At 46.5% G+C, this 27,984-nt stretch overlaps 1 protein-coding gene across 5 annotated transcripts in view; it reads right to left on the reverse strand.

Annotated features, from left to right (window-relative positions):
• The window catches only part of znf536 (zinc finger protein 536), a 227,438-nt gene that overhangs the window by 126,912 nt on the left and 72,542 nt on the right, over nucleotides 1-27,984 (reverse strand). For all 5 annotated transcript variants that reach the window (XM_054770437.1, XM_054770438.1, XM_054770435.1 and 2 more), the window contains one exon: nucleotides 14,384-14,466. The gene's annotated coding sequence lies outside the window, so the exon portion shown is untranslated. The remainder of the gene's footprint in view (nucleotides 1-14,383; nucleotides 14,467-27,984) is intronic.

Genomic DNA, 27,984 nt, shown 5'->3' on the forward strand with positions numbered 1-27,984 from the left:
AGCATTTGGTCCAACCAGCGTGTGAAATGTGAAAGTTTGTTTACAAGTGAGCTCAGGGGAAGTTACAACAACTCCGTTAACGTCGCAGGCAGGGAAAAAGGGGCGCTTCAAACCCAGGTTTGACTTTTATCACCAACATTTTTACTTTTTTGGGTTTTTTTCACAAAAAATACTGACCCAGATATCAAAACATACATGAACATGGTCACATAAAAGGAAAACATAAATAAACATCAAAAAGCCTCATTCAATCATTGATTGATTGACCAAATATCAAATAATGTATAAAAAAACACTTGTTTGTTCCATATCTATATTCCTTTTATTTTTAAATATAATAAAACGAAAATGTGAATATGTTCATATCTAAAAATGGGAGCAATAATGTTTGAATAAAATATTTGTAGATGATTTCAACAATATCAATTTTGATGAACGCAGCCATTAAAGTTGACTTATTTTGAATCTTTTTCATATAAAAGCTGTGTACCAAAAGAAGGAATCCGGTGACTTTAACCTGAAGCCTTTTTGATTAGACATCCTCCTGCTGAGTCCGTGTCCAAGTGTTGCGCCCCCTAGTGGTATTAATTTGTCTCCTCTGTGGCCGCTTGACGCCACAAAGGGCATTGTGGGCGGGGTCAACAGAGGGCACTCAAACACGTGCACAAAGCCCGGAGACTCGTCATGAAGCTCTGCATGGTTACACCGATGACTCGGTCAGACTGTGTTCATGTCTCACGGTTGACTCGTCAAGCTAACCGATCAGACGAGCACTCTTAAGTGGACTTGGGAGGCGATCCTGGTCTTAGCATCTGCTTGGAGCCTCGGCACTGACTAGCTTATGGGAGACGCTATCCCCGCTTGGGGCGGGGTTCCACCTCCGGGCCTGACTATGACACAATGCTCGGTGGGCGTGTCTAATGCGAACGTGTCAGAATGTCAGCGTGTCATGAATCGTTTAAGGCGCCCTCAGGCCGCCATCCACTGTGAAGTCAGTGTGGTGAAGATTCCAGGGCAAACTTTGCCCCCGTGACACCAAGACAACGAAGGCCCGCAATCTCTTTAGTCACGTCGTCCCCTTCTTTAATTGTCTTTAAAGAAAGCAGGAAGTCCCAGAGGTTCCAGAAGAAGAAGTACCACCCCTTTTACTGACTGGAAAGTTGTCAAAATGGAAACGTGCGATGTAAAATCAGACAAATTGATGGAACAGTGGAGTCTCTAAAGTCGAGCACCCCTGAAGTTGCACTGAAGCGGACTCGGACGACGTGTTTGCATCTCCGGCGTCTGCCGCTCCGTCACTCGTCTCAAACAAACAGCAGCAAAAGAAGAAACAAAAGACGTAATGGCTCATTAGAGGCAAGCGAGACGATCGGGGCACAACAAAGCAGCCTTCAGCGCCCTGTCACTGGGACGCCACGACGACGGGACCACGGAAACGCAGGCTGGAAAACCGAGGAGGCGGCAAACAACTTCCTCCGACGTTTTGATGTTGGCTTGTTTGCAACATTCTGCTAGAGACAACAAAGTACTGAAGACAAAAGAGACAATTATTCCCGACAACTCGCATTTTCGGTACCTCAACTGAGGTAAAAGTCTGAACTAGGTCTGTAAAATTCTCACTATGTTGTTATTTAGTATTTCCACATAGTTGATACTCATACAGGATTTCCTTGGAATGGGGACAATTCTATCGTGAGTTAGCGTCTGAGCATGGCAAGCTAACACATCTAGCGTGTGGAAGACACAGCTGACATGGTAGAAAATAGGCAGACTCTTGAATTTAAATCCCAAAGATCACAAAAATAGCAAACACAAATTCAAACGTGGAGCAGCATTGTTGACGAAGCAGGATAACTGGTTTGGCTAGGTTTGGCTAACACAAGCTAACATGCTAGATGAAGGACACCGCTAACCAATGGATTTAAAGCGACTGTACCCATGAGTCGCATCCTGATATAATAGCCTCTTACTTGGCACATAAACCAACCCTAGTTTTTAGGTAGTTTTTGCACCGTCCTGCTAACTGATAAGTCCAATAAAATTAAAAATACCTCAGATAAACGATCATTTCAAAAAAGGCTTCCATGTGGCAAGATTACCTGTACTGTGCAGGTGAGCAAAGCAAGTGCTCCTTTTTTCTCCTGCCTGTGACGTTAATGGCCTGTCGTAACTTGTAAACAAACATTCACTTTCCCAGGAAGACGTTTGGCGTGTTAGTTGTACCAAATGCTCTGCAATGATGGAAAAAAACCCATGGAGCACAAAAAACCTCATCGGCCACCTGAAACGCCAGCACTGTGGCGTTTGAAAAGTGCAAAAGGTTTGCCAGAGACTTCCATGGAGTCACACCGACTGCTTGGGGGGTGTGCCCGAATACAGTGCACTTTGATGGGCCACGGCAGGTGGCTCCTCCCCCTCTATACTCTGGTTCTCCTGATAGAAGCGATGTGGTAGAAGTAAGGTCATCATATTTCATTCTCCTCTACAGGTGTGCACACGCTACACTTACATACGTCTACAGTAAATAAAAACAGTAGATATAAATGTTATTGGTTGTCTGTACCATATCGCTCAAAAAATATATATCGCATCGCGCCTCTCTAAATTAAATGTACGATTTTTGTACGTTGGTGTCATTTCTGCCAGTATCTTAACGCCATTCTGCAAGCTTCATCCTTCATCCCTTTTTCTGTAGCGACTGCCCTCATTCGGGTCACGGATGGGATGGAGTCTATCCCAGCAGACTTTGGAAAGTGGTACACCCTGGACTGGTCGCTAGCCAATCACATCGAGACAAACAACCGTTTACACCTATGGACAGTTTAGAGCAGGGGTCCCAAACTCAAGTCCACCGGGGGCATCTAAAGTTAGGTGTTGATGCAGCGTGATTTGAGTTGCTGGTCTGTTGAGCGACCTCCCTCTTCATTTCACTGTGTCTTCAGTGTTGGCTGTTGCTTGCCCAATTAAATCCCAGCAAGATAAAGTCTCTCTGACCATCTCCCCAAGGTGCGGGGGTGCACTTTTCAGGTTGAGACCACAAATTTAGAGTCTCTAATTATCCAAACATGCATGTTTTTGTGGCAGGAAACCGGAGTACCTGGAGAAAAGCCACACACGCACGGGGGAGAACATGCAAACTCCACACGGAGATGCCCTCCTGACTGCGAGGCCAACATGCTGACCACTAAGCCCCCGTGCGGCCCATCCAGCGACGCTGTTGTGTGGTACGTACAGTACTTCTACTTGAAAGCGTGTGGCTAATCCGCCGGGCTGCCACTGACCCAGCAGAGAAAGTACAGTCCAATCAGCTCAGCAATGCTCCTGTCATTAATGAAGGCCCAAAACCAGGTCTGGACCTCCCCCCCTCCTCCTCCTGACGCAACCATGTGCTGCACAGCCGCTAATAAGAGGCTTAGCGCTCATGTACCTGTCGCTGCCTACATTGCTGTGTGTGTGTTTGTCTGCAACACAGCGACAGAAGATTTAAAACAAAAAAATGATCAGGAAAGTCGACTTAAGCACTTTGACTTGTCTCTTAATTACAGTGGAGTCCACCTCTCAGTGAGCACACTAAGAAAATACTCTCCAATTCCCAAACGCCTCCCAAAATCCAACACACACACGCACACGCACACTGAATGACCAGCATGTGAACCCGACACTTCTCAGAAAGTGGGCCAAGGCATATGTCCTTCTGCATATTTTGGGATCAGACTAATTCGTTTCGATGATAGCACAAAAATGTCTTGTAGAGAAAGAAAGAAAAAAAAAGAACAGAAGAAAAAAAGGAATTGAATGAGTTGGAAAGTGTGCACGTGACGCCAAGTGACTTCTAGAAGTATCATCATGAATGTTAGCATTCTGCTTTCGTTTTCCCCGCACGGATCTGACTAATTCCTGGTAGCTGCGCCGCCAAACATGGCGGCCTAGTTTGTCGGAATGGAAATAGATGATTGTGATAAACTCCGCTCTACTTGAGCCCTCCTTCAACAATACTTGCAAAAAAAATAAATACATGAGAGGGGAGGGTGGATTTGCCGAGTGAGTCTCCTCCGAGCTGAAGTCGTAATTGTCTTTTGGCTTGACGGCGACTAAAAATACGCAGACAATAGCGGCGAGATGAGCCCTGGCAGCGCGCGTTTTGTCCTTCACTGCGTTTTTTTCCCTTTGCCGCGCGTTCCCGCCCCGCGCCTCTGTCTGCCGAATAAACGGATCTGTGAATTAAACGCCATTGTTTTAAGCAGATCTGCGGCTAAATTTAGGCGCCGCTCTTGTTCTCCTCCAGCGCGCAGGAATTTTGTTCATTATGTTTGCGCTTGGCTTTATCCTCCGTCGTCATCTTGTTCATGTGGAGTGTGTGTGTGTGTGTGTGCGCGTGTCTTAAGGCAACACACACACACACACACACACATAGTTCAGCCATGCGGGTTTTTTTGCAATTAGAAAAGACACAAAAATAATTATTCCGCCGTGCAGTCAGACGACATATCCCGAGTCGACGGTGCACGGATCACGTGTTTAATAAAAAAGGTTAATCAGTTGTTAATCAGAGGATTAATAACTTGCTATTTTCTTTACAAAACCATTAATATTACGCCATAAATATTTCATGTTGATAGGTCTTGTGTTTAATTTGGGGGTTTTGTGTGTTTGGTGCGGGGGTGGGGCGGGCGGGCAGAGACTGGTGTTGCAGGGCACAGTGAGCAATATCCCGACATTAATGTGCATTAATCACGCTTTGCTGAAGACAAATAAATGCAGTCATGTTTATTAATACAACCTTGGAGAAAACAATACTCTTTACATTATTCAGCCACTTATTAATAAAGCTTTTATGAGCAGGACCAGGGACGGCACAGATGAGATAAAAGGGGGGGTGAGAGGGGCAGTCCGAGTCCAAGCCAGGAGCAAAAGTTCATTAGGATGGGGGGGGGGCAAGTGTCGTCCACCGCCGCAGCAACGCTGGCGGTGTAAGTGCCCCCTTGTTTCTTCTCTGCCGAACAAATGGCCGGGTCCGTTTGTTAATCACGGCAAAGCAAATATTGCTTTTGGTGCGCTCCATTTGTTTGAAGCAACACACTCAGACGCTCCCAAAATACTCATTCCCAGCTCCCATGTAATTAAAGAGTGCCTTTAGTGAAAACACGCAGCTCGACTCCAATTAGTTGTGTCGATGTCGTCGGCTGGAAGGCGCAGAATGGCGGTGGGTCCGCCCCAGGCACCTGGGTGTCCCGGAATGGATGAGTGTTGGGGGGCGCGGGCATGCAGTCTTTGAGAGAGGAGATTGTATTGTTCTGTGAAGTTGGTACTGCAAGAGGCAAAAAGTGAAAACTAAACTGTTCATTTCGTCGTCCAAGAAGGTCACATGAGAAAAAAGACCAGCCAGGTGGACGGTCTGGAACTCTGGTGGGATCTTAGAAGGCTTCTACTTTGGACTTAGGTGTGTAGTCGTCGATTGGTACTTTGGCTGTTCTGTAATTGCATTTCTTGCAGGTTCTCATCTTGGGTTTGTGGTTGGAATTTGGTCTCTGATCTCAGGATAGATTTTCACTTGAGTCTCCGATGGAGTCTGTCATCTTACATTCAACTCTGTAGTTTCTGTAGTTTGGACTCTTGTGAGGACTGGGTTTGGGTTTCTGCTTACGTGACACTTTCTTTTAGATACTGCTTTGACTTGGGTTGGTTTGGTTTAGTTTATTTGAACATGAAGGTTACAATGGAATACATCTCATGAATCATTTTTTCATAGAGTAGGAAGAAGCAAAGCTTATTTAATCCTACCCCCCCATCCATTCTACATCTAGTACAGTACATGTAGTTCACTTCCTGCATTCCATGTCATGTTTTCTGTGATAGTCAGGATAATACATAATAGAAAAAAAAAAAAATATATATATATATATATACATTAATAATAATAGTAATACTACTACTACTAATAATAATAGATAGATAAATAAATAAATAAATAAATAAATAAATAAATAAATAAATAAATAAATAAATGCTTATAACAAATATGAATAAAGAACAAAACTTTTTTTTTAGAAACATATTTTTTATAAACAAAAAAAACCAAAAAGAAATAACAAACCTGACAGAACATCATTGTGATGATGAAGACTCTTCTGCTTGTATTTAGCAAACATCAACTGCTTGTATTGTTTTTTGAATTTGCTCATCTCTGTACTTTGTTTGAGTTCTTTACTCAATCCCTTCCATCATTTAATTCCACACACGGAAATGCTGTGGCTTTTCAGCGTAGTTCTCACATATAAATGTTTTAGGTTTAATTTTCCTCTAAGATCATATTTCTCCTCTCTGATTGAGAAATACTTTATTAGGTTTTTGGGTAACGAGTTGTTATTAACTTTATACATTATTCTAGCGAAAGTGTACTGAAAGTGTACTAAATCTGCTAATTTTAATATCTGTGATTTTAAAAATAAAGGTTTTGTATGTTCTTGACTTGAGTCTTGCTACGACTCTCTTTCAAAGTTTCCAGGCGAGTCTTGGGTTAGGACTTGGTTGTATCCGTGGGACTTTGTTTTGTCTCTTGTTGGGACTCAACCAGGGTTTCCGATAGGGATTCTCTTTGGGATGCACATGGGGTCTCTGGTTAAGACTGTGGCTGATTCTTTGGTTGGGTTCCTCTGTGATCTGCGCTCTGGTTGAGACTTGGTTCTAATTGTAATTGGGACTGGACTCAATCCCTTGTTAGGACTGTTTGTTTGGGAGTCTATGCGTGTGTCTGGTTGAAGTCTAAGTGACGCTTGAGGTTAGTTAGTTAGGATTCTGTATCTGTCGTGGAGACCTGGTTATGTCTCCTGCTAGGACTCTGGTTTGGGCTCTTTTAAAGACCTCTTCTTGTGATACCAGCTTAGACTCCGGTTGAGTTTCTTGCTGGGACGCTGGGTGTGTCTTTTATTGATGATAAGAGCTGTAGGACCATCCTGTCACATGTTACATGACTCATGACTCAGGTCATCACAATGTGGTCTTTTTCAGTCACACTCTTGTAATCTAAACACAAGAAAGTACACAAAGGAAACCAGAACCACAATCAGTCCAGATGACCTGTGAGCGTGACCCTATGATGATTGGATCTGAATGTGACCTGTCAATCACAGCTTGGTGCTGCACAGATTGCAAATATTTAAAAAAGGACATTTCCTCCATTTGTGTTGGACATGAGGAGGTGAAGATACAGTATCCTTCCTCCCCTCCTCTCCCCCGCCCCCGTCACTCACCCTCTTTGTCTTAAGCTCCAAATTGTGTTTTTATTGAAGGCCAATATGGATCGCGCTGCAAAATGTCATCCGTCAAGCTGTCGATGAATCCGTCTTTTCATTTAATGATCCGCGGGCCTGATGTGTATTCCACGCCGCTCCATACACCTCTAGCGGGAATCGATGGCGAGCAAATAACACTTGAGGCCATGCGTGAGACGGGACGGATGTGGACGCGCGCTATTTGTCCAAACACTCCCGTTGTCTGCGCGGCGCCACACGTGAATATTTGATGCCTGATCCTACCGCCGCCCCTGTCACGCACTCGGAGAGAGGAAGAGGCTGAGCGGAGGCGACAGGAGGAAGCAGAGAGGCCGGGAATGATGAAGGTGGTGGGACAATTAACCAAAGAGGAGGAAGAGGAGGTGGGGGGGGTTCGAAAGAGAGACGAGGCCAATAGGGGAGGGACGGACGCCCGCCACCTCACTTAAATACTGATTTCATCATATGATTGGGGAGGAGGCGGCTGTGGCAGCTCTAAAACACATAACTTTTTACGAAGTGAAAATCAAATATTAAAAATGACAGGCCTTATAAGTGCGGCGAGTGAGCGCGGGTCACGCAAGGAGGGGGGCGGCGGCGGCCTGTCAGCTACTATCTGTCAGGGCCAATTAGAAACAATCAGGGCCCAGTGAAAGGGAAGGTGATTGTTATTAAGCGCCGTGGCCCGGCGAGCGGCGGCCCAGATGTGGCCGTGCATATAAAAGAACAGGAAGACGGCGCTTTAATTCAGGAAGCTAGCGGTGGCGAGCCACAAAGGAGAGAGAGGAAGGCAGCGGGCTTGAGAGTGGGGGTCGATTGTTAAAGCTTTTGTAGAACTGGGGAATGACACTTTCCGACATCTTTATTACATTAATTATCTGGGGGGATGGGGAGAGTGGAAGGTACAGTACAGGACACGTGTTGTTGTACCCGTGCTATCATCAACACGTACGGTACATACAGTATATGTACTTTTACCTTCCTGTCATCAACACGTAGGGTACATACAGTATATGTACTTTCACCTTCCTGTCATCAACACGCGTGCTATCATCAACACGTACAACTAAAATGTCACTCAGCAGAATGCAGACCCCTGCCAAGGAAAAACTGTTCCCCGCTCATCTTGGCATCCTGTTAAGTTAGTGAGGTTATCTTGTCTTTGTGTGGCACCACAAACAATTACAAAGAAACTGATTGAACACTTTTCTCAAGACAAGCCAGGCTGGAGTTCTTGGCTGATCGACCCAGCCATGACCAGAACGGACCGACAGTGAGACAGCTGCAGACACCAGAGAGGCCCTGGTTTGGTTTCCTACTGTGGGGTAACACCATAAGAACAAATATTTCCAGAAAAGGTAGTATTGCAAGCGTCCTCTCTTCCATCTAAGGGCATGCTCTCTAGTGTCAAATGTAATGTAAACCCTTGCATCTCTCGTACCTGACCACCTTATCTTTGCTTTTTTTGTCGTTTCAAAATTTTCTATTGATGGAGTCTATGATGAGTCACTTCTAAATTCTCTGGGGTTGTGTGAGCTTAACCCCTCTGATCCTTTTGAGATCTCTCCCACTTGTCCCTTTTTCAACCTGTCAGGACCTGTGCTGGTGTTGGGTTTCACTTTTACTTCCAATATGACGTCTTTGCTTCTTGCAGCCGTTCAAGTCCGCACATCCTGACTGACGTGCGCATCATCTTACACACTTATTCATAGTTTTGCCCCGAAGATCAAGTAACATCATCAATTATTAACCATAAACCTTCTGTCTTCTTGTATTAACAGTCGAAAATCCCACTTCTGCTAAGCAGTCCAGTCGTTGGGTTTACTATTCAGTCCCTACTGGACATGTAGATGTAATCTACGCTTTCTCTGTTCTTCTTCCCATTAGTTGCCACAAGTGACGACTTTCTGTCGACCAATCAATAGACTGCACTGCATCTGGATCCGCCCGTTAGGTGCTCGTTTCCATCAAGCAGTCCACTTCAGTTCAGCACGGTCCGGTTTGGATCAATAAACTCTCATTGGTGTTGTGTTGGTTTTATATTCTTCGGGCAGCGGAAATGCCAGTTCTCCATCAATCAACTGCTGGACAGCATCATGTACCATCGCGTACCATCGCGTACCGTCACATACCGTCACGTACCGCCGCGTACCGTCACGCACCGTCACATACCGTTACGTACCGTTACATACCGTACTACCACCAGTGGTATCACAACTAAAGGTGAAGGGTGTGGATATTTTAGGACCCTTTCCAATACTGGAAGGCATGTTTGCTACCATACCGTACCAAAGGGCTTAAATGAGTGACACCAGATATATACAGAAAGTATATGCATATGGTAATACTGTATCTATAGATGAGGATGATTACTGCTGCTGTCACCTCCACAGATCACTGTCGGAGAGCAGGAGGGGTTGCCGGGTGAAAAGGAGGGGGGCGGTATGATGGGAAAGGGGGTGGTGGGTGGTGGAGGGGGCTCCTTGATGTGTGCAATATGCTAATCGGTCCGGGCGGCGCTTCTTGAATGATGGGGAGCGACAGTCATGTGCCAGGAGGCTGCGGACTCAAAGTCACTTTGGCCCCCGTGAAGAAAAATATGACTTGACGTCTCCATTTTTTTCTTTTTTTTTTTACTTTTAATTGTTGTGTGAACTTCAAAGCCACAAAACAGCAGCAACACTTAGCGCGTCTCTTTGGAGGCAGGAAGTCAAACGGCTTCACTTAATTCATGAGTGGCGAGGGAAACGGGAAGAAAAGACTCGCGGTTGTTAAGACATTTTCTTTCATATAGCGTGAGCGACTCTCAGGGGCTTTGATTTGTTTCTGCTTTGTAGCGAGCGCCGAGCGGGAAACGATCCCTCCCCTCTTAGCGAGCGCTCGTCATCCAACAGGTGGGAATAAAGCGAGCTCGGCGCCTCCCTCCCGCCCCCGGCGCCTTGACGGCGCTGATCAGTGGAGCGCCAGCCTAACATGTCGGCTTTCCACCTCCCGGCTTTTCCTCGCCACCGCCGCTGTAGCGGAGGTTAAGGTGTTAAACACAGAGCTGCTAAAAGCTCCCCGAGGTAATAACAGTCAGTTATATATACATATATATATATATATATATATATATATATATATATACACAGAGCGGTGCAGCGGGAACTTCCTGGCAAGCATCGGAGAGGCCGGGGGCGTAGAAGTGAATGTGATGACATCATCAGCAGAAATGAAGAGAAAGTGCTAACAGCAGACATCAAGTTCAACACACTGGGCTTTGACTTCTGCTTCTTCTACTTTCAAAGCATCACATGGCCGCCCCCTCCCTCCATGCTTGGTGATTAATGGACGCTGCTGCGCTGCTACGTCTTGACATCCTCATCCCTCCCTCGCTAATCGTCATGAAATCTCCAACACGGCCTGAACTTCACCTCCCACTTGAAGTGGTGGGGCGACAAGGGGTTGGGAGTGGGGGGAGGTGCTGACTCCGCCTCCACTCACGCCATCTAAGCCCCCATCCTTCTCCACACTCTTGAATTGATCCATCTTTTATCAATTGACTAGACAACCTCATTTGGTTTTGAAGAGCTTACAGTAATACAATGGAACCTCGGTTTTAGTACGCCCCGGTTTTTGTAGGATTTGGTTTTCGTTTAAAAATACTGGCACAGATAGGTCTCAGTTTTTGTACACCCAAACAGTGAGCCTAATCAACTACAAAAAAATGTTTTTTCACATCAAGAAGAGCCAGTCAAGGTGGTTCGGGCATCCAGTTAGGATTCCTCCTGGATGCCTTCCTGGAGAAGTGTTCCAGTCATGCCCAGGCAGGAGGAGGCCACGGGGGCGGGGCAGGCCTAGGCCACGCTGGAGGGATTATGTCTCACAGCCAGCCTGGGAATGCCTCATGTCCCCCCCGGTGGAACTGGAAGATGTGGCTAGAGACTGGAAAGTCTGGACTTCTTTACTGAGACTGCTTCACCCGCAACCCAGACCCAGATACGCAGAAGAAAACGATTGGATGGGCGGATGTACTCGGTTTTGGTTTTGGTTTGACCTTTTGGAACAGATTGATGACCACCACTGTACCACCTTGAGCAACTTCTTTGTAGTCCAACAGTGTGTAGACATGAATCATGCATCAGAAACTGGGATCAGACCTGAAGTCTCTTGACAAGGCGGACACGATGTCCAACATAAGGCTGACGCAGGAAGTCGAGTGAAGATCATTTAGTCAAAGTCAGCACCAGAGTTGCTGTGGGCGACTGGCGACATTTCTCAACGGCCCGGAGGCTTCTAAACGAAGAAACGAATGAACCACACTTAGCAGTCAAATATGATTCAATTAAACACTCATAGTGTTGGGATAAAGAAATAAAACCGCAGGGGAACCCGTTTAAGTCGACCTCGGGACTGACATGGGCGGTTGTGGACATACAGTAAGTGAAACTGGCCATTGCTTGCACATTCACTTGTGACTTTGGCAGGACACATAAGGAGTATGGGTGATCATAAAGGATTTTTCAACCTGTGGCAGTTTATTGACATGGCTCTCCTCCATCTGTGCAGAATTGAAAAGGGGTGTTTTGCTGGTTGTAGAAGGGCGTACGAAAGAACGGCTGAGAAGTTTACCCAGAAAGAAGAAAGGACCTCTGGTCCGATGCTGAAGCTTTGAACGTAAGTGACAATTCCTTTCCCTTAATTTATTTTCATTGATTTTGACATGACCACAACACTGAGACGTGTCAACATAAGCGGGATGATTTTTCACAGAACTTCCATTTTGGGTCTCAGATTTTATGTTTTATGTCATTACTGTATGTCGCTGGCTTCAGTGGGAAAGAACACGGTGCACCAGGACTTGATGAGTTGGTCGACATAATCTGGGGGTTCAGTATCCTGCCCAAGAATGCTTCAAACCAACTTTAAGGACGACCCCTGTGCCACCTTACAAATGGCACAAGCATCGATGTCGACTGTTGTTTTACGTTCCAACAATCACAGGCAACTTTTGGTCCAATGAGGAAATGAATCAGGCTTGCGGTTCAACACTTTGTTGCGGTTCCGTTCTTCTGCAAAGGTGAGTGGGCCAGACACACCGGCGTATATTATGCCATACAACGCATGAAAATATGGTCTCAAAAATGCAGATTTAACCGAGCTGAACGTGACGAGCATAAACGCACCCTATTGGAAGCGGATCGAATGTGTTTGGTGCGCACCAGGATCCTAAAGACAGCGTCCACACAGCGGCTCAACCGCACCACCAAATGGGAGCCTTAAGGGGACCCAATTAGATGGCGTCGTGTTAATTCATATTTCATCTGCTTGAACTGAATGTAGACTAAAGTTTCCACGTGCGCGCTCATGTGACCCCCGGAAGGTGAGCCATAAAAGCGCCAAACGGCCTTTGCTTAGCGCCCACCCCTTCCCCCTGCACCGCCTTTTTTTTTATTATTTTATTTAGGATTTTTTTCTGGGCACTATGAATAAATTGAGTCTGTCCGGACATGAAAATGTCAAATACCTAAAATACACCTAGGCTAAATAGCATATTAATTTTTAATGCCCGCTCATCCTATGCTGCTATTCTCATATCAGGCCTGTCTGCCAACAGCTGTTGCAGGCGCGCCCGCACGGAATTTATCATCCATCTCCGCGAAGGAGGGAAGCGAATGGAGACGGGGGGGGCAGGGGAGACGGAAGACATTGTTCCCCAGATCAGGAATAAGGGAGGGACACTTGCCACTTTTCACGGATGGCGGTGCGTATTTATATCACCTGCACCTCGCCACTTCTTGATATACGAGTGGGATTCAATCACACTAATGCCAAACATAAATTGCACAACATTCCCCTTCCTGCGTGGACCCCGCCGCCATGGCCGCCACGGCCGGCGTGACTTAAAAGGAGGAGGGCTGACATTGACGGCGGAGGTAGTGACATTGGCGCGGGGAGGCGGGATGACGCGGCGTGCCAGGGCGGGCGCAGAATGCCACCCGTGTGTGTTTTTAGGTGGCATGTGGCGGATGATTATCATAGATTATCACAATCCAGATTGTTACAAGTTGAGTGTGCGTACGTGCACTGTAGCCGCGCGACAGCGTGTGCGCTTAAAGACACAACGCCTTTGGGGATAAGTCTAACTGGCGAGTGAATGATGAACAGTTGGCGTGTGTGTGCGTGTGCTTACTTGTGTGTGTCGTGTTCTTTATCCTCACACAGACACTACGACACCATCGAGCTCTAGCAACAAGCTCAACAGCCTTCTTAACGTTATGTATTGCGTTGCCCAAAGTACTTCCTGTGGCCTAAACACACATGCATGATGATATATAGCATAGATCATTTCTAAATAATACATACAGTAAACAATAAAGCCTATCGAGTTAATAAAATACAATCCAATAATGGGATTTGTCAAGCTAATGATGAAAATACAATGAATAACAAAAATGCAAATAGTACCAATTTCATTCATAACAATTCCATACATGCCCGCTGTATGCGGTTGCAGCAGAGAATGATAAGAATGGGGTGTCCAAATTGCAGCCTGGGACCATGTGCAGCCCGGGCCACTTTGTAGAAAAAATCAGACATTTTTAAAAAGCTAATAAAAATAAAAATACATAGCGATATATGACTATATATATACAAGCTATATATATATATATATATACATATATATATAGCTTGGGGGCTTTTAACAAAATATAACAATATAGTGATTTGCCACATCCTTTGATTTTTCACTACGCTGCATTCAGTGGGAAAAACCCCCAACTTAGGACACCCCCTTGGGACTCCCCTGGATTCATATAAAGCATTCTATGTAAATACTTTTGGTTTCCTCCAATAATTCTATTTCCTTTCAGAATCCCAATACAATCCCAATCAGAAGTGGAGCTGGGGGGCGTGGCTTATACGTGGGCGAGCAATAAGTGTTATGCAACGGCAGACCCACAGTCTTGATGTTTTATCGGAACCTGGTGGAAGTTTCACTAGTACCACCTTACCTTGTATCACTTATCTTTGCATTTACGTGCCAATTACCTCTAAAAGGTAAAAAGCAAGCGTAAATCTGTAGACTGCCTTACCCACCAATGGTTAAGCCGTAAGAAGGCGGGGCCTACCTTAGCACACCAACAGCATACTGGAGTGAACCTTGGTGTCGGATCAAGCCGCCTCTGGCTGGCACTGTGGTCGGGAACGCCACCTGAAGGAAGGAGGAAGTGTACGATTAGCAGAGGCTCGCTAACCCCAAGTCGAGACAAGACGTGACGCGAGGGGCCTCAACCGAATTCAGCGAGCGGCGCTTCAGAGGTCGAGGGAGCGCAGCCGGGGAAAAAGGTTAAAGATGAAATCAAATCTGGCGCGATGCGGCGCCCGGAGGCACGTTTGGAAATCCATCCCTGCCCCTCTCCCGGGCAAGGCCACCGGTGACGGGAGGCGGGCGAGGAGCTAAATACTGCACGCCACTCGGGGATCTTTCATTTTCACACGATCAATACCAGCTTATATTTATCAGCGGGCTCCCGCCAGCTGCCACGTCTGACAAGCTGCACTTCATCCCGACGCTCCTCGTCCCTCCACCAGGGCCTGATGGAGAGCACAGACCGTGGTGGGGGAGGGGGGCAGAGACCCTGGACAGCCATTAACCTCCCGAATGTCAAACACGCGGAAATGATCCAGAAAGAAGGTCACGCCGTGTCAGGATGTGCTGAAATGTTCTGCTGAAGGGTCTACTTGCTGGCGTACTTCAGCCTTTTACGTTGTCCATAGCGTTATTCTGTCTTTATACGCACTCTTGTGATTACTAGCAGACGGCAGCAAAGCCAGGCGGCCTCGTTTGGCTGGCTTGATGACAAGAAACTGAAAAATCACCAACCGCAGTTTACGAACCCTCAACTACCGTATTTTCCCGGCCAGGAGGCGCATCATTCAAAACGTGCGTCATGAAGAGGAAATTAAAACCATGTCCTGTGGGTGGTGCTCCGGGAGTATGGGATTGGTGGCGCTACTACGTGCCATTCAGTCCTTGTACAACCGGAGCAGGAGCCTGGTTTGCATTGACAGTAGTAAGTCAAGCCTGTTTCCGGTGAACGTTGGCCTCCGCCAAGGCTGCCCTTTGTCACCGATTCTGTTTATAATTTTCATGGACAGAATTTCTAGGCGCAGCCAAGGTGTCGAGGGAGTCCAGTTCAGTGGCACTAGGATCTCATCTCTGCTATTTGCAGACGATGTGGTCCTGATGGCCTCATCGGGCTGTGACCTGCAGCATTTACTGGGACGGTTTGCATCTGAGTGTGAAGCTTCTGGGATGAGACTCAGCACCTCCAAATCTGAGGCCATGGTTCTCAGTCGGAAAAGGGTGGATTGCTCCCTCCGGGTTGGGAATGAGGTCCTGCCCCAGGTGGAGGAGTTCAAGTATCTCGGGGTCTTGTTCACGAGTGAGGGAAGGTTGGAGCGTGAGGTCGATAGGCGGATCGACGCAGCGTCTGCAGTAATGCGGTCGCTGTACCGGACCGTCGTGGTGAAGAGAGAGCTGAGCCGGAAGGCAAAGCTCTCAATTTACCGTTCGATCTATGTTCCCACCCTCACCTATGGTCATGAGCTTTGAGTGATGACCGAAAGAACGAGATTGCGGATAGAAGCGGCTGAAATGAGTTTTCTTCGTAGGGTGGCGGGACACACCCTAAGAGACAGGGTGAGGAGCTCGGTTATCCGGGAGGAGCTCAGAGTAGAGCGGCTGCTCCTTCACATCGAGAGGAGCCAGCTGAGGTGGCTCGGGCATCTAGTCCGGATGCCTCCCGGGCGCCTCCCTGGTGAGGTGTTTCGGGCATGCCCACCCGGGAGAAGGCCCCGGGGAAGACCTAGGACACGCTAGAGGGATTATGTCTCACAGCTGGCCTGGAAACGCCTTGGTGTCCTCCCGGTGGAGCTGGAGGAGGTGGTCGGGGACCGGGAAGTCTGGGCTTCCCTACTGAGAGTGCTGCTTCCGCGACCCAGACCCGGACCCGGAGGAAAATGGAATGGAAATATTCCAAAAAAAAAATTCTATTAAAAATATGTTTTCATTTTATATTGATTTATTTTTGTATTTCAGTCTGTTTTAGAGACACAAAAACAACGCATAAAGTTGGAATTTTTAAAAAATTTGGTTGGAAAAATAGTTATAACGTTACAAGAATAAAGTGTAACTATTATGGGAATAAATTCATAATGAAAGTTCAAATAGCAGCAAAAGCTTAATATTGTGATAATAAAGTCAAAATATTATGGGAATAAAGTCATTATATTATTAGAAGAAAATATACAAAAATTATTTAAGAAGAAATAATTAAAAAAGGGAAAATGAGAAAAAAACAAGGAAAGACTGAAGTTCATATTAATAATGCACTTTTTCACCAATATGGTTTTCAAGATTCAAGAGATTCAAGAGAGTTTTATTGTCATGTGCATGGTAAAACAGCAGTTATACCATGCAATGAAAATCTTATTCTGTTCATTCTCCCAAGGAAAAGAAAGAAAAACACAAGAAAGAATAAGAACATAAGAAACATAAACACATATACATAAATACCAAGAAATTAAGCAACAACAACAGAAGAGACATTAATGCAAGTAAATAATACAAATAAATAAATAAATAAATAAAGTGCTATGAGTGTGTGTTGCGTGTGGCGTGTCTGAGTGCTTCATTGAGAAGCCTGATGGCCTGTGGGTAAAAGCTGTTTGCCAGCCTTGTGGTCCTGGACTTCAAACTCCTGTAGCGTCTGCCTGACGGTAGGAGTGTGAATAATGAGTGTTGTGGATGTGTGCTGTCCTTGATGAGGTTGTGTGTTCTGCGTAGGACTCTAGATGTATAAATGTCTTGCAGTGAGGGGAGGGCTGCCCCAACAATGTTCTGTGAGGTCTTGATCACCCGCTGGAGTGCCTTCCTATCACGTGTTGTACAGTTACCGTACCAAACAGTGATGGAGGCGGTAAGGACACTTTCCATAGTGCATCTGTAGAAGCAACTCAGGATTGTGGTGGACATGCCAAATTTCCTCAGTCTTCTCAGGAAGTACAGTCTCCTTTGGGACTTCTTCAGAATTTGTTGGGTGTTGTGAGACCAGGTGAGGTCCTCGCTGATGTGTGTGCCAAGGAACTTGAAGGTTTTCACCCTCTCCACCTCAGTCTCATCAATAAACAGGGGTCTATGCGGCTCCTTTTCCCTTGTTCTTGGGTCGATGATCATCTCTTTAGTCTTATCTGTATTGAGAAGGAGATTGTTATCACGACACCAAGCTATGAGGTCCGCCACCTCTCTTCTGTATGATGTTTCAACACCACCAGTGATCAGTCCGATGACTGTAGTGTCATCCGCAAATTTAATGATGCTGGTGTTGTTCTGGGAGGCCACGCAATCGTAGGTGAAGAGCGTGTAGAGGAGTGGACTCAGCACACACCCCTGTGGGGTCCCAGTGCTCACAATTCTTGAGCTGGATGTGCGGTTGTGGACTCTGACTGACTGGGGTCTGCCTGTGAGAAAGTTAAACACCCAGTTACAGAGGGAGGGAGACAGGCCAAGTGTGAGGAGCTTATTTGTGAGTTTGTGGGGGCAGACTGTATTAAAAGCAGAGCTATAGTCTATAAATAGCATTCTGACGTATGTGTCCTGGCCCTGTAGGTGAGAAAGGGCTGTGTGGATGGCAGTGTTGACTGCATCATCCGTGGACCGGTTCTGGCGATATGCAAACTGTAGAGGGTCCACAGTTGCCGCCGGGATGCTCTTTTTGATGTGGGTCATGACTATTCTTTCAAAGCACTTCATAACAATAGGAGTGAGTGCTGTAGGGCGATAGTCATTCAAGCAGGTCACGTTGCTCTTCTTGGGTACGGGCACTATGGTGGTGGACTTAAAGCAGGTCGGTACAGATGCTTGTGCAAGCGACAGGTTAAATATGTCAGCAAGCACATCAGCTAGCTCTGATGAGCAAACCCGAAGTGCACGTCCTGAGATGTTGTCTGGGCCTGCTGCTTTTCGTGGGTTTGTTTTGTTTAGAACCCTGCGCACATCAGCTTCTTGCAGTATACTGCATGTATAACTTGTTAGCACATCAAAGTGGCAAAGTTGCATCCTTTCATTTTTTGTTATGTGGCCCTCGCTGGAGGAAAAAGTTTGGACACCCCTGAACGACACGATAGCACACAGAATGGGCTGGATACGCGCCCAGCATGTTAACGGACCACACTGATACTTATTTGGCTACACAATAGCAAAAAAGAACATTCCTGGGAGGCTGGATATGCTAAATTAACCTCACAAGCCAGCGAGTCCAACAAGAAAGTTACCGGGAAGCAAGTTCACGCTTTGCGTCATGTCAGCCGCTACGAATTAGCATTTAAAACACGTTCAATGATATATTTTCATATATACTGTACGTCGCACCTGACTACGTCGCAGGAGCGGCCAAACTATGAGGAAAAAGTGTGATTCATTGTAGGAAAAATACGCTCATTTGCATCAAAGAAACCCCAACATGGCTGCCTCCATGTCTTTTAGGACGCGATACAAACATCACGCTTCTCGATGTCTAAGGAACCGTGCAAGCTGAAATCTGCTCGCGCTAATAATGTGTTTTCAGCAGGAGGAAAAGGCGAGCGTGGGAGGACTTTAGGGGTTAAAAAGACTGTCTGTCTCATCATCTGCACAACAATATTTGCTGTGAGGCATTCTAAATAGATTATCGCTGGTCCATCTGTGTCATCATTGATTTATAAGGCATTAAGCTGCTCGGGGAGGAGAGCGGGGCGCGTTTAAAGGGGCTTCTCGTCGCCATCAGGGCCCGCTCGCCTCCCCTTTAACGCACGCAGGAAGTGAAAATAGGACGGGGAGGGAAAGAGGCAATCCAACATTTTCTGCATCTCTTTTTGTTTGGCCGTACAAAAGAGGCTGGGAGGAGGGGAGGAAGTACAGGAGGAGGAAAAAAACCCCCCCACAAAATAAAACATGCGCACAGCGCGAAACAAACACACACACGCACACGCACACGCACAGGAAGAGGAAAAAACAAGGGGCATCATTAACATATGAATGCTGTATGCAAATGGTGGGGAGAGAGCAGATGTTGGTGCATTTAATTGACCTATATGTGAATTGGATCCAAACCCTTCAGTGGGCTCGCCGAGGCCCGCTGAGTGCAGTTTGGACTGTTTTGGCGTTCTCGTGGCGCTCCATGCGCCAACGCCACGACTTTGAACACCATTTAAGCGCCGCCACCGCACCGGTCAAATTACAAATGAACCCCTCCCCCCACCCAATTGCTGCAAACCGTTTCTATTGATGGACATGACGCTAAATGTTGAACACAGGAAACCCCCGCCTGCGTGTCCGTACGCTTTCACACACTTTCCTGATCAATCAGTCATCATTTCCAGGTTGATACAAACATACGCAGTCAAACCTCGCTTCTCCTACGATATCACGCGCAGCAAGCTCAGCCCTTTGCCCTGTGCGCTGTCCTGTGTCCCGTGTCCTTCCACGGAATGGAGCGCCCAAACAAAGCACCCTACGAGTGGTTGACTCACCAGCCGTGCATTTTTCGGTCTGACTGCTAAATGACCCCCCATGGGGCCAAATACAGTAGTGAGGGGCAGCAATTTGATAAAGAAGGTGAGTCCATCTGGCCAGGATGTACAGGAAGTTCCTTCCATTCCTCATTTTGCATTATTTTGCATTGGGGTGTCATTTAGACTTCTTTTGCAGAATTCATAGTTTTCATAATAAAATAATACAAATAATAAATACTGTAAGTGCAATAAAATAACACAATTCTATCATCTAATTCATACCAAATAATCAATGAATTACTTCCATTTTTAATCATTCATAGCAACATTTTGATTTGATATACTTGTATATAGTCTATAGTTATATTTGTTCACATTTTTCATGTTTGGTTTTTCAAGACCTTTTGGAAAGAACTGAGGAGGTTTGACTGTGTTTTATAAAAAACAGTGTTTTTCTTGAATACAATCAGAGGCCATCAACAACTGTTGTTGTTACTGCAGAAAAAAAGGTGAATCGGAGAGTAATCCCTCGTTTATTGCAGTTAATTGGTTCCAGACCCAACCTTATTTATAAATGGAACATTTTCGTAGTTACAACAGAGAAAACCTGTTTACCACCTTCTAAATACACTTTTTAACATGATTAGAGCCCTCTAGACATGAAATAACACCCCTATAGTCACCTTTACACTCCTATTACCCAATATACGTAGACATAATAAGAGAAAATAACACATATTAGGCATAGAAAACTTGTTTACCACCTTCTAAATAAGCTTTTTAAACATTATTAGAGCCCTCTAGACATGAAATAACACCCTGCCATGCATATTGGGGACCAATAATTCAGTCAGGAAACTGAAAGGATGAATTAATTCATACATTTGTGAAAAGACATGATAGAGTGAGGCCAAGGGGTTACTGTACCGTGCATCACACTTGCAGGTGTTTCTAATATTTGGATTGTTGTGCCAAAACAAACTTCACATTCTGGTGGACCCCCACGGTGTCCCATGGAAATAATGGAAATATGAAACGTCAGGTGTTTCAGGACCATCCTAAAGGCTTGAGGTCACATTTCCACATCCTTCCCTGCTGTCATACAAGTGTAAAAAGAAGCAAAGCGTCGTGTTTTGGAGTTTAGCAGGACTTTAGAGGTGGATTACACGTACATTTGGCCCGAGCAGTGAACATATTGCTATAGGAGCACCTCTCCGTCCATGCTAGGCTAACATTATCATGGGCGTATGCAAAGGAGGGATGAAGGTCACGCTGCCGCTGCCTAATCCTCCTCCTCCTCGCTTTTATTCTCAAACGTCTTCCCCCAACACACACACACACACACACATTCTTGGCAGTGTCATTAAATTGTATTAGATTGCCTTTTGTCCGGGGGGCAAGGACCACCCCATGTATGATAAGACATTACGGCCTCGGTGCAGCAGCCACTGAGCTGAGACATCTCAGCAACACGACACTCTCACAGTGTGCGTGCGTGTGTGTGTGTGTGCGTGTGTGTGTGTGCGTGTGTGTTAAAGAAGTAGATGCTTTCAGGGCGGGGGGGTAAAGAGGCTGGTGAAAGACAGCGAGCTAGCGAGCGAGAGGCGCATGTGGGCTCCCTAACAAGTGTGACACACACTAATAGAAACATACCTCATAAATTACAAGCTTTCACGCCGGCTGCCAAGCTGACATTTTGTGTGCGCGCACACGCGGGACCATTCTCATATCGGCGGGCGGGACGTGGATGCAGGGGGTGGGGGGGTTAGGAGGGTGGCCCGGGAACGAATTGCATCACACGGCCATGCCAGAGCATTAGCATAAAAATTAACACTTAAATGTGGGCTTATTGTCAAGCGCGGCCATGGCGGCCACGGCGACCACGGCGGCCATGGCGGCGGCATGCCTCACAACAATCAATTCCTCTTAGAAATCTGATTAGATTCCGTGACGCTTATTATCCCAGTCATGTCCGCCTGACCCCTCCCCCGCACATCACATGGCCGCTTGTTTGTAAAAGTCCGGTTTCCACCAAGAAAGACGAGTAGGCGCCGTTTGTTAGCACTTCTAAAGGGGTTCCATCCTCATCATTTCAGGGGCTTTTAAAGTGATATCAAATCCCAGCGGGGGCACTTTAATATGTTGATTTTCAGGAAATCCTCCATGAATATCACCGTGTGTACAGGCTAACCTGCACGTCACGCTGATGAATCATTCAACCAAAAAAACATTACAAACAACTGATAAGCAATCATTGAAAAAAAGGCTCCAGTGAGGTGAGATTACCCATACTGCCTGGGTGAGCAAATCAAGCGCACCTTTTTTCTCCTGCCTGTGACGTCATCGGCCTGTCGGAACTATCGGCCCTGAACTCACTTGTAAACAAACGTTCATTTTCCAAGAAAGACATTTGCATGCTGGTTGTACCAAATGAGAAGTGCAAAAGGTTTGCCAGAGACCTCCGTGGCTGCTCGGAGCATGTGCCCGAATACAGTGCACCTTGCTGGGCCACAGCAGGTGGCTCCTCCCCCTCTATACTCTGGTTCTCCTGGTAGTAGTGATGTCATGATATTTCATTAGGACTAATCAACAAATCCTAATTAGTTCCTGTCCTCCTTACCTCCACGTCCAAAGTAGATATAAAAAGTGATTGGTTATTGGTACCATATTGATCTTAACAAGCAAACACTTATTAGAAGAAATGGATTTCGGATGTAACCGAATGAATACTGAAGCAGTTCCGGAGTGGAACTGCTTTGTTGACACAACAACCGTCCGCAGTGACCGTAAGGTTGGTCTTTAGCTCCCCGAAATCCCACCTTGTGGCACCCTTGCCTAGCTTAAAGGAAAACTTTTGGGATTTTGCCCATCATCCAAAATGGTGATGTGAAACATGAACATGTTTCTTTCTCTTTTCCGTGCGTTCTAACGAGAAAAAATGAGTTGGTATGAGCAAGCTAACATTGCACGTCATGGGGGGGGTTACCTATTTGTAAAAAAACTAGCATGGTTTTACATGTATGCTGTGATCCTGCATGAAGTACTTTGATGATACCCAGGAATACTTCCAGTATCTTGTCGTATTTTGATGATTTAAAACGTCATTGGTTGGACATAGCCTATCTAGCTAACGCTACTTCCACCATGGCAACAGCGAGGACACGTCCAACGTGTGCTCTCATCGGGATGGCCGAGTCTTCCAGCACAAGACTCGTGCTCAGTCCTCAGGTCAACAACGCTGACAGCAAACGAGCATCTTGTTGAAACTGAGAGCCAGTAGTATCCCCTCTTCCGTCTGTCCCGTTGCAGTGGCTTCAGGCGTCGTGAGCGACGCTGAGACCAGCGGCTAGCGAGGCGTGGTGGTACTCCACCAGATGAATGTGGTTTATCCTCCAATACCAGAGTTGCTGTAGATCACGTGATGCTCACACTCTTGGCGCTTTTTGCAGGGTTTTATTTAGACGGCTTTGGCGTAAAGGAGGGGCACCTCCCATGGCGTGCAGGGTTAGCTGGCTCACGCTAACTCGTTTTCTCTCACACAGAAAAGGGAACGAAATCCGTGCTGATGTTTCACATCGTGAAAACAACAAAGGGCCGCTTCCGAACAGAAGACACCGAAAAGAAGTCAGGTTCATTTGTCTTTGGATCGCTCCAGGGACCGCCCGCAAAACGGGTTGTTCCGGTCCAAAGCCCAGTTTGAATCCTGCGAGGAAGAAGACAAACTAGAAGTCACATGCACGACAGCACGACACCGCCCTCAGGAAGCAAGTATGCAGTGCACACAGTGCACTTATTCAAGTGCACTGAGGAAAGGACTGGTTTTCGGAGCGAGGCAAACAACATCCTCTGAAGTGGAGTAAATAGACGAGGTTACGCTGCGCTGCACGAGCGTTACGTCACAGCATTCGGCTGACAAAGCACCCGATTTTCCCGCCTTTTATTTACAATCTCAACATCTCCTTCAACAGTCGTGGCGTCCGTCGCCTCGAGAGCGCCGTCATGGCGTCCACACCGCAGCGCGCTGTCTCTCCTGGGGCGGCGGCGCTGGAGTGTTTGTCAATAACGCTGGCGAGCGCGTTGGGTGGCGGGGCCGAGACGCCGCGCTGTTTAGACAAACGGCCCTTCATCACATCCAGATGTTCGGGGGCCGCCGTCACCGCTCTGCTGATGTATACAAACATCCCCCCACCCCCCCACCCCCCTCGCAGGTGACCCCAGAGGAGACGACACGTGAGGAGGGTGTCGGGGTGCGTTGGTAAGTTTGTGGAAACGGTGGCCCCGCCTGCCCCCGCCCCCTCTCCGCCTGTATTCTTATGTTAACACACTGAAAGCGGCCACTGGCGGGGGCCACCGGCGGGGCCACCGGCGGGGGCCACCGGCAGGGCCACCCGGCAGCAGAGAGCAGCAACTTTACGTCCACGCTTCAGCAAAAATAATCCATTAGTCGGCCTCATGTCTTGCTAGGGTGGGGGCGCGGGGGTATCAGTGTGCCTTCACAGCGTCTTACTCTCTGAGCAGACCTTGAAGAATAATAAACGGGGCTGTTTTCCCTCGCGGGGGCACGGTGGGGGCGGGAAGAATTGCTCAAAGTCCAAACTTTGTGTTTGTGTCTTTTCCAACGTGTCCTGTTTGCTCTCCAAACATCACAGGCGAGGTAGACGCCTCTTCTTCTTTGCTACAATCCCTAAGAATGGGGGGGGGCTTGAAGGAGTCATATTTTATCCCGGTGGTTTATTTTAACGGGCGCTTGTAATTAACGCAGCATGTCGTCTATCTGGCAGCCGTGCCTGCCGAGGCCTTCGGTGAAACCAGTTTATTGTGAAATGTTTGCCTTCTCAGCGGCGGGACGGCCCACACACAGAATATTATTTCATACTTCAAGGCCGGGGCGGCAGGGAGGGGGGCAGGGGGCAGGCTTGGAGGGGTTATTGTTTTTGATTACAATGTGAGTCTTTTCAAAGTAGATCAGCGCGGACGTCTGAAGGTGTTTACGTGAGCGCTCCAGCTTTTGCCTTCTTTGGCGGGGGGGCAGTACGGACACCCCCAACTCAAACGGGACAAACCTCTCTCGGCTTCGCTGTCGTTGTTGTTGTTGTCCGGACGGTGCAGTGAAAAGAGAAAGCTGACACGGGCAGCTGCCGCACGCTGGCGCAAACCTTAGCGCTCGCACTCTCGGCTAATTGGTGCAGCCGCGTGTTAGCACTTTAGCACCGGGCACACTTTAACCTCAACAATGCTGTCTTTGTCTGTTTGCCTTTTCAAAATGAAATCAAATAAATGATCAAAATAGTATACATTGAAATACACACACAGCTAGCTAGCAGGCTAACTAGCGCCATCAATCCCACTTGACTCTACTGGACCATTTCAACCTTTTCAATATTTAATCACCACACACACACACACACACACACACACACACACACACACATGCACACACACACAAACACACACATGCACACACACACACGCACACACACACACACACACACACACGCACACACACACACACACACACACACACACACACGCACACACACACACATGCACACACACACAAACACACACATGCACACACACACACGCACACACACACACACACACACACACGCACACACACACACACACACACACACACACACACGCACACACACACACGCACACACACACACACACACACACGCACACACACACAAACACACACTCATGGCTGCTTTTCCTACAGATGGCACTTCATGTGTATGCATGTGTGTGTGTGTGTGTGTGTGTGTGTGTGTGTGTGTGTGTGCGTGTGTGTGTGTGTGTGTGCGCGCGCGTGCGTCGTGTTGGTCTTGCGTCCAGACTGCAGCCAGCTTTGACCTTGGACTCGGCCATATTCATTACATCATTAAGTTACCTCTTCATTAACTTTTCATTGTTTATGGGGGCGGCAGTGGGGGCGAGGAGGAGAGCGGGGGGGCGGGTAGCGGGTGGGCATCTGGACCCTGTTGTGTTCTTTCCTGGAGGCTTCCGGCTAACAACTGGAGTGTTTAAGCATCGCCTTATCACAACATCTCCTGTCCCGGGACTGAGCTAAAATACAACCTCACTGCCACGCACTGACAACATCAGCCGACGGATACTAACATGCTGCGCACAAAGACCAAGTTACGAGTTAGCTCGGCTGTACGCAGCTGAAACAGAGGCTACTTCACTGCTAGCATGCTAAGAGACAGAACATAGAAGCCAAATTACAGCTGACGTGCTAACATGTAGAGGCTATCACGTTCCTATTACAGCAAAGAACATTGCTAACATGTGGGTGCTACTCTGCTTAGATTTAAACAAAAGATGCTAACACGGCAATGAATTAGCACGCTATTAATAGCGGCTATTACACTGCTAAGATATACACAACAAATGCTACCAAATGCTAAGAGACAGACCACAGATGCTAATCTACAGTGAATGTGCTAACAATGGTTACTCCACCTACATAATTGAGGCTACCACCTTCCTAACACACAGATGAACACCGTTAACATGTTAACAGCGGCTACCAAACTGCTTAGACATACACAACAGATGCTACTATAATGCTAACACATGGGTGAACAATGCTGACACACACAAAACAGAGGCTAACGCACACATAACTGAGGCTAACATAACAACAGAGGCTTCTTAATTAAAAAAATAGACATTGTTTGTATTGTACCTTCAAGTGTAGGCCGCCCTCTGCTATCACTCGTGTTTTCCACCGCGGACGCTCGCTTATCGCTGACACGTCGGCGCTATCCGACGGCGTATGTCTTAGCCACATTTTGGATTGAGAACAATTACCCCCTTCTGGACGTGGAACGTCTTCTGCTTCCTATTTTGCTAAAAGGAAACTGTGACAAAGCGCATGCACGTGGCGCATCAGGTGAGATGACACCTTTTTTGTTGTGGAAACACTCAAAATAGAAGAAGCTGTCATCTCCAGTATCTGACATGAATATCATGAGGCACAAAAACCTCCTTTACAAAGACAACAAACTATTATGTTCATTATAGCATCCACAAGATCCCTTTCAACGTCCAGATGTCTCATCCCATTCAACCTTTCCAACGTCAAAGCGTTCAGGACATTCAGCCTACCTCGTTTTCACATCACTCAAATTTTCACTTTGCGCAAAATTTCCTTCTTTTCTCTAAAAACGTAACAATTTCTACTGCATTTCTCAACTGATTTAAACCAAAACCATTCCAAAGCCAAAATGCACAACTCAAACAGGACATTCAGCATTACTGGTACATTGCACTATCATGCTATGTGTTAGCAGCTTGTGTGTTAGCATTGCTAGCATGGTAACTTTAGCGTAGTATTGTTTTTTGGCATTTTTATGAGCATTGATATACGCAGGCACTTAGTGCTACCACGCTAGGTGTTGCACACATACATACATGTTACTATGCTAACGTTAGCATGCTAACATGTTAATGTTACCATAGTAGCATTTTTAGCCGTTCTTATAAGTAGAACTCATAGAAATACTGCTATCAGATAAATAGTATTAGCATGATAATGTTAACATGTTAGCATTTCTACCATTATCATGCTAGGTTTTGAATGTTAACATTAGCATTGCTAAGATGATCATAGTAACATTTTAGCTGTTTTCATAAGTAACTTATATAAACACTTAAGGCTAGCATGCTAACATTAGTATAGTAGCATTTTTGACATTTTCATAAGTGTTAACATACACAGACACTACCATGCTAGGTGTTGCATGCTAACATTAGCATGTTGGCATTGTTAGCATGCTAATGTTAGCATAGTAGCAGTTTCGCTATTGTCGTGACTAGAAACTTATATAAACACACTTAGTGCTATCATGCTAGGTGTCATTCATTCATTCATTCATTCATTTTAGCGCAGCTTCAGCTCTTCTGCTTCCAAACTAGTCTTATATTCATCCTGCCTTTTGACATTTGTGCCTTTCCGCCTCATTTCAGTCCTTTGAGCTCTTTGGCGTTCACAGGCCGTGTCTTCCGACATTGCCATCACGTCGTTCCCGCTGCTATCATGGAGCAAAGTAAGGACATGAAAATATTAGCAACGGCTCTCAGTGCAGCCCTGCCCACCGCAAGCACTATTAAACCCGTGAATGACCTCCACCAAGGCCAAACGATCCCCGACATTTGGACACGC

The sequence above is a fragment of the Dunckerocampus dactyliophorus genome, chromosome 3 (genome assembly GCF_027744805.1).
Source record: "Dunckerocampus dactyliophorus isolate RoL2022-P2 chromosome 3, RoL_Ddac_1.1, whole genome shotgun sequence".
NCBI classification, from domain to species: Eukaryota; Metazoa; Chordata; class Actinopteri; order Syngnathiformes; family Syngnathidae; genus Dunckerocampus; species Dunckerocampus dactyliophorus.